The sequence below is a fragment of the Nycticebus coucang genome, chromosome 5 (genome assembly GCF_027406575.1).
Source record: "Nycticebus coucang isolate mNycCou1 chromosome 5, mNycCou1.pri, whole genome shotgun sequence".
In the NCBI taxonomy this organism is placed as follows: Eukaryota; Metazoa; Chordata; class Mammalia; order Primates; family Lorisidae; genus Nycticebus; species Nycticebus coucang.
In genome coordinates, this window is record NC_069784.1 from 93,033,278 (window position 1) to 93,046,717 (window position 13,440).

The window sequence follows — 13,440 nt, forward strand, 5'->3', positions numbered from 1 at the left end:
ATTTTTCCCCTGGAGCTTTGTTGAGGACCCGTACAGGGCTATGGCCTGAGAAACTGGGGACCTGTTTGGTGTGGTGGGGCTAAGTGGTTCTGTCTTATTTTCATCTGGTCTTTGTTTGACCCTAGTGAAACAGTTACTCTGGGTTGAAGTCTCAGCTGTGGAGAAATACCAGCAATTAAGTTACCCTGTCCCCCCACAGGCAATAATTGGAAAAGGAAAATCAAACCCTCCTACAACCACACACCCAGGGCACCACCTGAATACTCCTCGGGCGATTGGCTCAGTTCAAAAGGTCCAAATCAATCGTTTCAGTCAGCACCTGTCTCAGGTGGGAGAGTTTAAAAGGTCTCTGTCAACTGGATCACAGGTGTCTGGTGACTACTCTGATATGGCTTGCTGCAATGCTGTGTGGAGTCAGGAGGAGCCACCCAGCAAATAGATCAGTCTGGGAAGGTTGATGCCTCCTTCCCCACCTTGCACCTCTGTCACACCCAGTCACTGATAGTCCCGCAGGGCTTTGACCCAGTTGCCTGTAGTGAACGGATACTCCAGGGGGTTGCACCTGCCTGAATCACAAGGAAATCTATTTCTGCTCAGCCAGGCTGCTGCCCTCTGCCTCTATCTAGCAGGGGGAGGTGAGGCCTGACAACCTCAAGCACTTGATGGAGGCTGGGGCTTTTCACTCAGTTCCAGCTCTGCCCCTGATTGATGTTACTGACAGAACAGAACAACTTTGCAGGAATTTGTTTCTGTCCCTGCTAAATTCCCCTGCATAAGAGAAGCTGTTTTGAGTTCCCAGAGCCTGTGCCTCAGGCCCTGTCTTTGCTCCTGCAGGTTTGTATTCAGTTACCTGTCAGTTCTAGCCTCCTGTCTTCCTTTGTCTATAGGTTGACGATCCCCTGAGGGCCAGGTGTGTCTTAGGCTCAGTAAAGCAGTCCCCCGGGTCAGCCCTGCCCTGGGAACTTCCCAGTTCTGCGTGTGTGTTTCTAGTCCCCACGCTCCACCCAGGCAGGTACCGCCTCAGGCAAACCCTTTACTCACGGGGTCTGCATTTCCGTCCCAGATCTGTTCCGTGGTGGTTGCCACCTGAGTAGATGCCCAGCCTCCTCTGGTTGCCCAGGGAGATAGGGGGTGTGGCTTCAGAATATCTGGGAGTGAACCCTATTGTTGCTAAAAGACTGCTACTGCTCTGCGCCTCGGGGCACCACCACTCTGGTGTGGTTCCCTCTCAGTCAACTGTCCTCTCCTCACTCCCATGCCCCAGAGTCAGCACTGACCAGCTGTAGTTTAGGCCCTGTCCACACCCCTCAAGAAATCATCCAAGAATCTGGACTCCTGAGGGACAGGCCTCCATACCTCAGAGTGCAAGTGGAGGGGAGTGCTGGGAGCTCAGAGTTGCATGTAGAGAATATATACAGTTTTATACAGTTTTATGCCTGGCAGGAGATCACTGGGGCACCATAGTAGGGGAAGTAGGTCCAGTTTTTAGAGGGTCTCTCTCATGGAGTTTAATGGAAGGACCTTTGAACTCTGCTCGTTTGTGGGGCACTCCGAGCCATTCTCATGGGGGAGGGAACTCTGTCCATTTGGTGATGGATTTTGTACCTTTTGTTTGTATCCTTGGGGGTCTCAGCTCACCTTGGGGGGGTTGATGTGCATTCTTCAACCTTCTCTCTTGGTGCAGCTCTAATCCACCAGGTTATTTGCTAAATTTCTGTCCTTTAACTCTCCTTCTGGATTGGAGCCTCTGTGGAAAGCTGGCTTCAGTCAGCCATCTTGTCCCCACCCCCTTGGCCCCACTGTACTTTTTGGAAACTCACAAATCAAAACTACTTAAATGATGTCCCTAAGACATAAACATAACTGCCCTTTTCATTGTGTTAGTATTTACACTGATAATGCAAAAACAATGGTGTGTGATATTACTGATGCCTTAGCATACAGGTAGGCAGTGACACCCACTGCTACAAGCCTAGCAGCTTTCAAACATTTGAAGATTTTTCTGATGAGATAGGTGGTGATGTTATCAACTGTGGTTTGTTTGTTTGGTTTGGTATCATATAATAAAATGTGTCAACATTTGGAAAATGTACAAAACTCAAGGAATCAATATTTTCCAAATAGCCAATGCATGATAGAATATCATGCCTGAGTAAAAGATCCATTCAACATGCATGGTAGAACAGATTTTAACACAATAAATTACAAGACATTGTTTGCTATAGTTTTGGATTCAACCTTGCAACTACTTTTTTGGAAACTGCCTCTTCTTGATGTCTGGTATAGTATCAAAAACATCTATAATTATATGAAAAGACTATTAAACACACCTCTCTTTTCTAATTATATATCTGTGTGGGGCTTAATTGTCTTTATGTGCCTAAACCAAAGCAAAATATTACATTAGGGTGCGTACAGAGGCAGCTGAGAATTCAGCCATCTTCCACTAATCTATACATAAGAGACTTGCAAAATTGCAAAGCAATGTCATTCTTCTCAGTAAATTTTTTAGTTTTGGAAATTAGTTATTTTTCATTAAAAATACATTACTTATGTTAATGAGTAATGAGGATACTTATGTAGTATAACTTATGTTAGTATGGATTTAATAATGTTCTTTTAAATAAACTAATTACTAAATATTCTAGAACCATCTTAATTCCTCCATTTAATGCAATAAATATCAATAATTATGACCACATAATTAAAAGCTCTTGAGGCTCTCAATAACATTTAAGAATATGGAGAGTTATTGAGAACAAAATGTTTAAGAACCACTGAGGTAGTATATATTAATATCAGACTAATCAGGTACGCTTGTGGAAACTGAAGCCATAGGCAAGATAGAACATTATTTTAAGTATTATTGAATGGGAAATTAATTAAAACCATTACTAATCTTTCAGTGGTAATAAGTAAGAAGATTTAAGGCAAGGGTAATTGTAAAAGTAGTTCCTTTAAATCTAGAGGTAGATATATGAATTCTAAACATCTAAAATGAGGTAATTGAAGGATAATCTCATTATATTCTCTTGGTTTAAAGTTTGTATTAATAAGTATTTTTCCATAGTCAAAATAGGAGCAGGCAAAGTCATGTACCTGAATACCCTGATCCAAATGGTCACATTCCAGGCCAATTCAACACTTTTGAGATTTTGTTTCAACAAAATGTATAATAACCAATCAGAAAGACTGTGGTATTAATTTATTTAGTTGCTATGACAACTCAAATGAAGAAATTGGCAATGTGTATATGGAACATTAGAAAAGCTAACTGATGAAGAATTTGGAAATGAACACTATAAGCAAAGGTAAAAGAACCCAGATTATTCTTTAATGCTAGTCTTTCAACATTAAGAAGGACACAACCAATTTCATTTTACTTGAAAACCAAATCAAAATAAGCAAGCATGCCCACCAACCCAGGAATGGATTAAAAAGCTGTGGGATATGTATACTATGGAATACTATTCAGCCATCAAAAAGATGGAGACTTTACATCTTTTGTATTAACCAGGATGGAGGTGGAACACATTCTTCTTAGTAAAGTATCACAAGAATAGAGAAGCAAGAATCCAGTGTACACTATTCTAATATGAAGTCAGTAGATAAGTTAATGCAGTGGTTGGGGGGTGTAGGTGAAGTAGGAAGTGGGGAGAAGGGAGGAGGGACAGGGCAGGGGTCTTGGTGTATGACACACCTATTGGGGGTGGGACCCAATTATAAGAGGTACTTTATCTAACAAATGCAATCAGTGTAACCTAAGTCTTTGTACCCTCAATGAATCCCAAACAATAAAAAATAATAAAATAATAATTACAAAAAAAGGTTCAGACTACAACTGTAAAACAGTATGGACATTGAAGCATTATAAAATTTAACAGCCTTCAAAGATCAAAAGAAGAATAACAAACCAGTGTCTTACATGTGAACATTTAAAGAGCAAATGGTAGTTCTTGGATGGTATTATACTATGGTGTCCTGTGACTGTTGGTCTCATTTTACACTGTGGTTCATCTAGATTGGAATTTTTACAATCAAACCTAGGAATCAAGGGTGATAGAAAGTAAAACCCAGTAAAGCTTAGGGAGGCATTTTGTTCCATGAATTTTCCTGTTAAAAAACACAATAAAAACAAAAGCATTACTACAAGTTTTCGATTCATTGAATTTTGGAGAAAATATTTGTACTAAAACCATTATCTTTAGTTCATTGTGGAGTTTTTTAGGTCTCTAGAGGGTGTATGTGAGTGTGTTTTGTTTGTAAGCAATGGTCAATTTTGTGGGTTTGTTCATCAAATTTTGAAATACACACAAAACCTCTTTTTTTTTTTTTTTTACCAAGTAGACACATAGACCGTTGGGGATCCATGAAGCATCACTGCTTCCTCCCCTACTCACTAGACAACCCACGTTCTCTGCTCAAAATGCACTATTGGCAAGAAAGAAACCCTCTGCCGGAGCAGGTCACCTCATACCATAACAGCTCAATGACACCCTCTAGTGGGTAGTCTCAACGTTATAATTTTGAGAGGAAAAACAATGTGTGTTTTTAGGTTCCACTTCATCTTCAATTATAATTTATGGCATTTTGAGCGTATGCCTATTCCATAAGAAGAAAAATTATGAAATGTAAAATGTGTTCTCAATGGAATATTTAATTAAAAAATATAAATTGAGTGTCTAAGAGGAGCTTAAAATTATATAAAATAGATAAAAGCAAACTGACCTTGGAGTGGCAAAAGGAGGCTCTTCCTCAGCTGTGATGACGCACTCAGATCTCTCTGAGATGGCTCTGGCAACACAACGTGGCTGTGATGACTACAAATACCCTTCTGCAGAGCCATATTCAAAATAAAAGCAAGGAAAAGTCTGTTATAAAAACAACTAAATAAAAAAGACTACTCGAGAAAGAGAAGGAGGAAAAGAAGTCACCTTTGTACGTAGATACATTTTTGCTAGAGCAGAAATCCCAGGTGAGCTTTCTTGCTTAGAGTAGAGAATACACAGACAAGCAAAGCACAAATGTAAATCATTCCTTCTTAGACAGGGATTTGAAAGGCACTTGTCAACATAAACCTACACAACTTAGGGCAGGATGGAGAATAAGTGCATTATTATGCCGCCATTATGTCAACTGGTTAACACCTAAAACTCTATTGTCTATAGCTGGGTTCATTACTACAGTCAACAGAGACTTAGGAAAGAGTCCTGGTGCGTGAAGACCACACTTCTGAGCTAAATTGCCCTGGGCACAGGAGCAGGACCCCACAGGACCAGCCAAGCTAGATTGCCCTGGGCACATGGAGCAGGGCCCCACAGGACCAGCTAGCTGCACTCAATCCTCTCAGCCGCAAGTGAAGTATTATCAGCATCCCCTTCCTGAGTAAAAACTGAAGATTGATATCAGAACACACTGCTTGTTTATTTCATATCTCTGTTGATGGTTTCTTTCCTGAGTAAATGTAAAGACTTTTTGGTAAATCGATCAAGTTAATGCCTATAGACACCTGAATTACAATACCTTGATCTGACTGTTCAGAGTCAAGTTTCTGGTCTCCAGGAAAAAAGAGGCAAGAAATCACTTTGCAGCTCTTTCTTTGAGCTTTATTTTATCTGGACATGTTTCCTAATACATTTTATATTCCAGATTAGTGGCCAGAGAGTCATCGCAATGCAGTTTAGTATAAGAGGCAGCAGTTACCCCTGAGTTGGAAGGCTTGGATTAGCGGTTTGAATACTACCTGTGCAGCCTTGATGGACTCAAGAAACATCCTTGATGCTGTTCCATAACTGAAAAAAATAGGGGAAATAGTTTATGATCTTAAATATCTCCCGGGCTTTGCTAAAGGATTTGCAATAGGACCAAACACACAGTCCCCACTTGTTTTGTTTTCTAAATGATCCTGAGTTTCTCCCTTTTAACAGATACCTTGAATTTTATTTTATAGTCATTTGAATTTTATTTTATAGTCATATTACAGTGAACAGTCTTTTTTCCTAGTGGTAAAATGTGAGTAAAGCTGGCTTTGTACAGGCATTCAGAAACATTTCCAAAAGCTCACTTCCTTGCTAGAACTGGTCTGTTATCCCATCCCCAACACATTCCTGTTTTCTCAGTTAGGACAACAGGGTAGTTCATAACAGGAGCTTATCTGCTACATATTGTGGTGTAGATGTTATTTAAAGCCCCCAAGTCCATCTCAATTGTTCAAATCCTTCTATCTTAAACCAGGAAACCTTCCTTTGTCATTCCTTAAAAAGTATATTCCAGGGGCGGCGCCTGTGGCTTAGTCGGTAAGGCGCCGGCCCCATATACCAAGGGTGGCGGGTTCAAACCTGGCCCCGGCTGAACTGCAACCAAAAAATAGCTGGGCGTTGTGGCGGGCACCTGTAGTCCCAGCTACTTGGGAGGCTGAGGCAAGAGAATTGCTTAAGCCCAGGAGTTGGAGGTTGCTGTGAGCTGTGTGATGCCATGCCACTCTACTGAGGGCCATAAAGTGAGACTCTGTCTCTACAAAAAAAAAAAAAAAGAAAGCATATTCCAGATGCACTCAGTACCATGAGACTGGATAGGACTTTGTACTCAGGAATGTTTTTGCCTTTAAAAATGTTTAAGAGAAATCTAAGTATGTTGCTTGATTGTTGTCTGTTAGGAGTCCATCTATAACCATACAGAAAAATTGTAACCTAGAAAAATGAAATACCCACCAGAAGAGAAAAATGTGCTTTTATTGTTGTTTTTTTAAAACTTTATTCACGTTCTAGTGCTGCCTGAACAAAGTACCATACATTGGGTTGCAGAAATTAAAAAACAAAAACAAAATATCATTTCTTGGCCTTTTGGCTAAGATCAAGTGTAGTATCTGTTCTTATCAGTTTACAAACAAAACAAAATTTATTCTCTCACAGCTCTGAGGCTAGAAGACAGGAGTGATGGTGTCAGCAAGGCTTGATTTCCCCTGGGGGCTCTGAGGAAGGTTCTGTCCCACGCTGCTGTCCTGGCTTTGGGGGGTTGCTGGCAACTCTTGATGTTCCTTCTCTTGTAGACGTACCACTCTAGTATCTGCCTTCATCTTCACATGGCCTTGTCCCCTGTGTGTATCTCTGTGTCTGTGTCCAAATTTCCCTTTTCTGCATAAAGACATCAGTTGTTAGATTAGGGCCCACACCAATCCAGTGTGACCTCATCTTAGTTTGATTATATGTGCAAAAACCCTACTTCCAAATAAAGCCATGAGCAAGTACCAGGACCTAGGACATTTACATGTGTTTTAGAATGACACAATTCAGCCTGCAGCACCTCACCCCCTAGATACTAAATAGACCCCAAACTCAAACTCTTCCATTAATATCACTGATCTCCTTAGCTTAAAATGACATTTTCAAAAAATTTCTAGATATTAAAAGTTAACTGAGACAGCAGTTTATTTAAAAAAGAAAATTTAACTTTTTTTTTAAAGAAAAAGCATTGTAACTTGATCTAAGTGTTTTAGAATAATGTTTAAGACAACTAGCAATATTTGTTTTTTTGTTTGTTTTGTTTGTTTGTTTGTTTTTTTATTAAATCATAGCTGTGTACATTAAAGTGATCATGGGGCACCATACACTAGTTTCATAGACCGTTTGACACATTTTCATTACACTGGTTAACATGGCCTTCCTGGCATTTTCTTAGTTATTGTGCTAAGACATTTACATTCCACATTTACTAAGTTTCACATATACCCTTGTAAGATGCACCTGCAATATTTGTAATTTATAAAATAGTGTTGATCACATTTTGTGAGAGCATAAAGAAAAATGAAAAACCTCCATGTTCTTAATATGTTGACTTTTTAAATTAAATCATAGCTGTGTACATTAATGTAATATGTTGACTTCTAATGCATAGGTTTTCTGCAGTGACACTTGTTTTTGAGTCAGAATTCCCTACATCAGAAAGAGAATTTTAAAAATTAAAAGTGTAGTTGTTAACTAAACTTCTAATTGTAGGCATGTTTTTTCTTATTTTCTCTTCAGCAAAACTTTTTACAAGAACTATAATAAATAAAAATATTGGGCGGCACCTGCGGCTCAGTGAGTAGGGCGCCGGCCCCATATGCTGAGGGTGGCGTGTTCAAACCTGGCCCCAGCCAAACTGCAACAAAAAAAATAGCCAGGCGTTGTGGCGGGCGCCTGTAGTCCTAGCTGCTCGGGAGGCTGAGGCAAGAGAATCGTATAAGCCCAAGAGTTAGAGGTTGCTGTGAGCCGTGTGATGCCACGGCACTCTACCAAGGGCAGTACAGTGAGACTCTGTCTCTACAAAAAAAAAAAAAAATATTGACAAATTTTATATTCCACCTTCTTTCATCTTCCTGGGACAGATTGTTAACGTGAAGCTGGTAAGATGTCAAAAAATTGAGCATTTCAAGTTCTAGATAATTAAGCACAGTAAAAATCCAAGCAAAATTAAGAAATGAAAAAGAAAAAGGCAAGAGATAGAGTTTAGATGCTTATCCAAAGCTCAAGTTGAAATTTAATCCCCAGTGGGAGGTGTTTGGATCATGGGGGTGGATCCCTCGTGAATAGATTAATGCCCTCCCAGGGGCAGGAGGGAGTGAAGTGCTCTCCTGCCATTAGTTCTCTCTAGTTGTTTAAAAAGCCCCTGGTACCACCCTCTCTCTCTCCTGCTTCCTTTCCTGCCATGTGGCTGTGCACATGGTCACTCCACTTTGCTTCTTCCCGTGACTGGAAGCAGCCTGAGGCCTCCACCAAAAGCCAAGCAGATGTCAGCACCCTGCTTCTTATGCCGCCTGCAGAACCATAAGCCACATAAACACCTCTTTTCTTTACAAATTAACCAGCCTCAATCTGATAGATTACACAACACTAAATAGACTACTCAGGGAGAATTGAGTTCAAGTCTATGTTCATCCTTTCATGAATAGAGCCAACCTATATAACCTCAAGCAAGTTATTTAATCCATTTTAAATAATAGTCCTATATCCACATATTATTTTAATTCCAATTATGGGAATATTAAAGTGTAAACAAGTGCAAAGCAATGGGGACAAATTACGGGCCTCGTTAGCACGTTATACTGATTTTCACATTTAATCATTCCAAGTCTGTTTGTACTTGCCTCAGTTAATGAGAATCTTAATGTCTATCAGTTCAGGACAGAAAATAATACTGCCTATAAAGTGAAAGAATACATAATGCATCTTGCTTCCAAAAAGCATCTTCTTTATCTAATCAGCATAGTTGAAGGAAAGAATTTTATTGCAAAGAACAGAAGCATTACATTAACTTTGTGCAAAGTGAAAAAAACAGACACAACCAGGAGTGTGACTCTCATTTCTGAAAGTCACAGAATCAATCTGGGAACTCCATACAGCCAAGTGAACAAAAATTTCATGAGAGAATTACACTGACCAATATATTCTCTCAGGCTTGTCCTCTCAGGCTTATGTTAGAAACAAGATGTATGTATGCCTTATCCAGGTTCTATTTCACCTTCACCTCCTTCAAACCTCACTCCTCAAAACAATCTGAAGGAACTAAAATCAGCAAATTCCACTTTCCTCAATGACCACTTGATCTCATCCATGCAGTTAGCCTTCCTATCAAATTATAGGCCCACAAATTTTATTCCACCAGTCAATATGGCCCCAAGTCTAACCCAACACAGGATCTGGCCTAAGTAAGTAGTCACCCCCCTGAAAGTCTTACATTCTTATTTCCAAGGTGTTTCATATGCCATCCTCTGTAACTGTCAGCATTGCTTAGGAAATGGATTTTATTATAAAAAATAAAACCCTTATAATAACATTGTGAAAACTAGACAGCCAAAGTGATAATACCTTCTCATAAGCAACAGATCAAAAACCTAAAAACCTCATAAACAAACAAAAGAAAAACCAGAAAATTACATGTCCCCCTTTAAGCTCTGCTTATAAGTCTCTTCCACAGAGGTTTCCTAGACACTCTCCCACTGGTTTCCTTCCCAGACGTGCATTCTCTGCTGTGCAGCCTCCTACCCCTGCACCACTTAGCACACACTCCAATGTCTGTGGTTGGTAGAAAGTGGGCTCACCTTTGTCCATTCCTTACAGGTGCTTTTCTGTGTAATCTTTTCTGTACTATTTTTATGGACTTCTCTGTACGATCTCCTCTAAAATGTGTGTGTGTGTGTGTGTGTGTGTAAGAGAGACAGAAAGAGAGAGACTTTTGTCTTTTGCCATTTTCCAAATGCGTAACAGTTAAAGATTTCTAGAGGACCTGCCCATCAAACGTGCAGGTCTTATACTGGTTTTTGATGCACCCAGGTAAATATGAGAGGCCTTTCCTAAAAGAAGCTTACCATTAAATATGCTCAAACGTATTTTAAACCTTAGGTGGCTGTCAACAGTGTCATTACATACATCTCAGTTGTAAGTAGTATGCTCCCTTAATCTGAAATAAAAATCTATAACGTAGCCTGTCTAAGTGAAAAAAACAAAGGAATGCAGAGTTCTCCTGTTGGGTAGTTTAAAAGCTGTGCGCTTGTCTTTCCTTTTGAATTGCTGCCCCACCATGTTTGAGAACAGCAGACTGCCGTGTGCTTCACTCCATCCATTTCTTTGACATCCTTTGACTCTGGCCTGGCTCCCCGGCCGCCATCCTTCCTTGTCACAGAGGTCCTGCCAGTGCAGCTCATTCAGTAGCCATCATCACGGTGAACTACATTCCAGCAGCTCCAGATGGAATACGGGGATAAACAGCTCCCCCAAGAGTGTTCTCCAGAGTGAGGCCATCAATCAGCCTGCAGCTGCGACTGGAGAGCCAGGCAGTGACAGAGCCAGCGACTTCCTGCCAAAAACATAGCACATTTCTTAATGCCCAGCTTCCTTCAAAAGGGAGATGTCACGCTACATGTTTTAGCATTCAAGTCTCCCTCTATACCTAATATTTATGCCCAATTTTATGTAAATGTGCCTGGCAATATTATTCTTTTACGTTTGGGGTATACAACAGATATTCAATCTGGTAACTGAATTGCCTTCCTCTGGAAAGGAAAAGTCTTTGTTTCTTTAACAAATCACAATATAGATTAAAATTTTTACGGTGCATGCCCATTGCTCTGTTACAGATAGTCGTAACATCTGCTGGCTTGTGACTTACAGCAGTGGTAAGTGGTTCGTTTTTGTCTGCAAGTAGCAGGCAGAGGGTGGTCCTTCTTTAAGCCAAGATCCAAATTGAGAGTGAACAGTTGGAACTCTGCAGCACAATAGCCTTGGCACCCAGTGCTGCAGGGTAAACATCTCTGGATGACTGCCAGAGATGCTTCCCTCTCCAACATAATGTGTGAGTGAGGATAGTGATATAAGATGCCACCGTGGACTATATGAGCCAAAAATAATCATCGCTGAAAAGTGATAAACTCCACTTAGAATTACAGTTTCCATTATAACAAGTATTAAACTCAAGTTATAGTACTTGCTAACTTCCTGATATTACTTAGGTTCGGATTATAAAAGTCATTTCCTTGGAATAGAAAATGTGGTACTTAAGACCATCCTCCCCGAAAATTGTGTGTGGCTTCACTGTTCCCTGCAACCATCTTCTCCAAGATACTAGGAGTCCCCCCTCTCCCAACATCCTAATTTGCAGACAGTGTGAGAGTTCTCCTGAGCTCTGTAAATCCATCCTTTGCTGGTTCAATAAACTGATTTCTTTTTCTTCAGTTAGATAAGAAAAATGTCGTTCCACCTACAGATAAAGAATGTCTATTTTTACAAATTTTTTTCATTTCTGCACATACACACACACTTCCACTAATTTCTACTTCAAACACACAAGAAAATTCTAGGGAAAATAGACACAGAATAAGAATGTCATTAATTCCACATGATTATGTTTACATTAATGCATGTGAGAGATTCCAGGTAAGAATAAAACAATATAAAATCAGGGAGTTGGGACTGAGATGAGTGATGAGGAAGACAAAGGGATCAGCTTATGATAACTTGGGAATTGGCTGCATCAGCGTCCTCATTATCCACAGATAAGGAAAATGATGCCCCGGACAGGCAATCACACAGAACAGGCCTAGGAGTCTGGATTGTTTTAAGTTGTGCTATAGTCAGTAGCTGAAAGGAAAACATTATGAAAATTATTTGGGAAAATATTCTGCAATATAGTACATCGTTACTCCTTCTGTTAGCATTTATTGACCTACTGGTATTTTCAAGTAAGTATGTGGCTTATAAAAACATGATTAAGTCCCTTAAGTCAAAAGAGAGATAAGGTGATTCCAGAAATAGCCACAATATAAGGCAAACTATGAACTCAAGAGGTATATAAGTTAAAACTCATTGCTTTGCATTTTGACATCAAGGCAATATCTCATCTGATAAAGGAGACAGTAAAATATGAGATATAAAGTTGAGAAATCTCTGAAATTCTACTGTATACAAACCATTCAGATTCAGGTCATTAAACATGCCATAAGATAACGTATTATATTCAAGTTCATCAACATTTCCATTATAGATATTTAGTGCCATTTCCAAAAATAATCTATACTTAAAAGTCTAGATATCCATTTTCAAAATGAAAAATGTGCTCCTCTTAGTAATGTGCACTGGATTTTTTGTTTTATAAATTCCAAGCCTTTAGATTATGCATGAAGCAAACTTGCCCTAGAAATTGATTCTCAAAGAAAAGTGTATGCTCTTTTATTTAAAATATCTTTACCAAAAGACCTATAAGTTCAAGGTTCTTCAAAACATGATATGCCTGTTACTGCCTGAGAATAACAGTTTATAAAAAGACCAGGTCTTAGTTTAGGGCATATTTTTTTTTTTTATTAGAAAGAAACCATAAGAAATGGTTTCCTTTTACATAATGCTTTTCACAGGCTCCACCACAGGATTGCACCAAACTGCGTTTGTCCTGCTTAAACTCGCTTGTCTGAGAGGTGTTTTAACACTTCCAGAAGACAGGAGGTTATGTTGCTTCTAGTAGGCACCGCCACTTGGACTTTCGCTGATTCAGAGCACAAAGGCCTCAAAAGCTTGAGAAAGAGGCAAAATGTGTTAGAACTCAAAAAAAAAAATGTGTCATTTACAGCCTGAGAGGATCAGGTTAAAGATCATCTATTTATGAAGCATCTACATACATCATCTCGTTTTATCCTCACACTGGTCTTGTGAGATGTCAAACAAGTGTTAGAATTCCTGCCTCACAGATGAGACAATAGAACTTCTTGGCTATGATTCCAAAAAAAGGCTTGGGGAAAACTGGGACTCATTTTAGGCTCCCTGGCTGGCAAGACTGTCTACTTTTCACCACACCACATATTAAATGAAAGATAAATGTTGTTCATTACAACATTTTTAAAACTTGACAAGAAGTTCAGATTCCATAATGTGCCAGGTTTTATGTGATTATATCAAACTGGCACAAAAGAAGTAT

The 13,440-nt window shown here is 39.5% G+C and overlaps 1 pseudogene; it reads left to right on the forward strand.

The window, feature by feature from the left end:
* The first annotated feature begins 6,826 nt into the window (after window positions 1-6,826).
* LOC128586833 (uncharacterized) lies at window positions 6,827-6,914 on the forward strand (annotated as a pseudogene).
* Window positions 6,915-13,440: the final 6,526 nt, after the last annotated feature.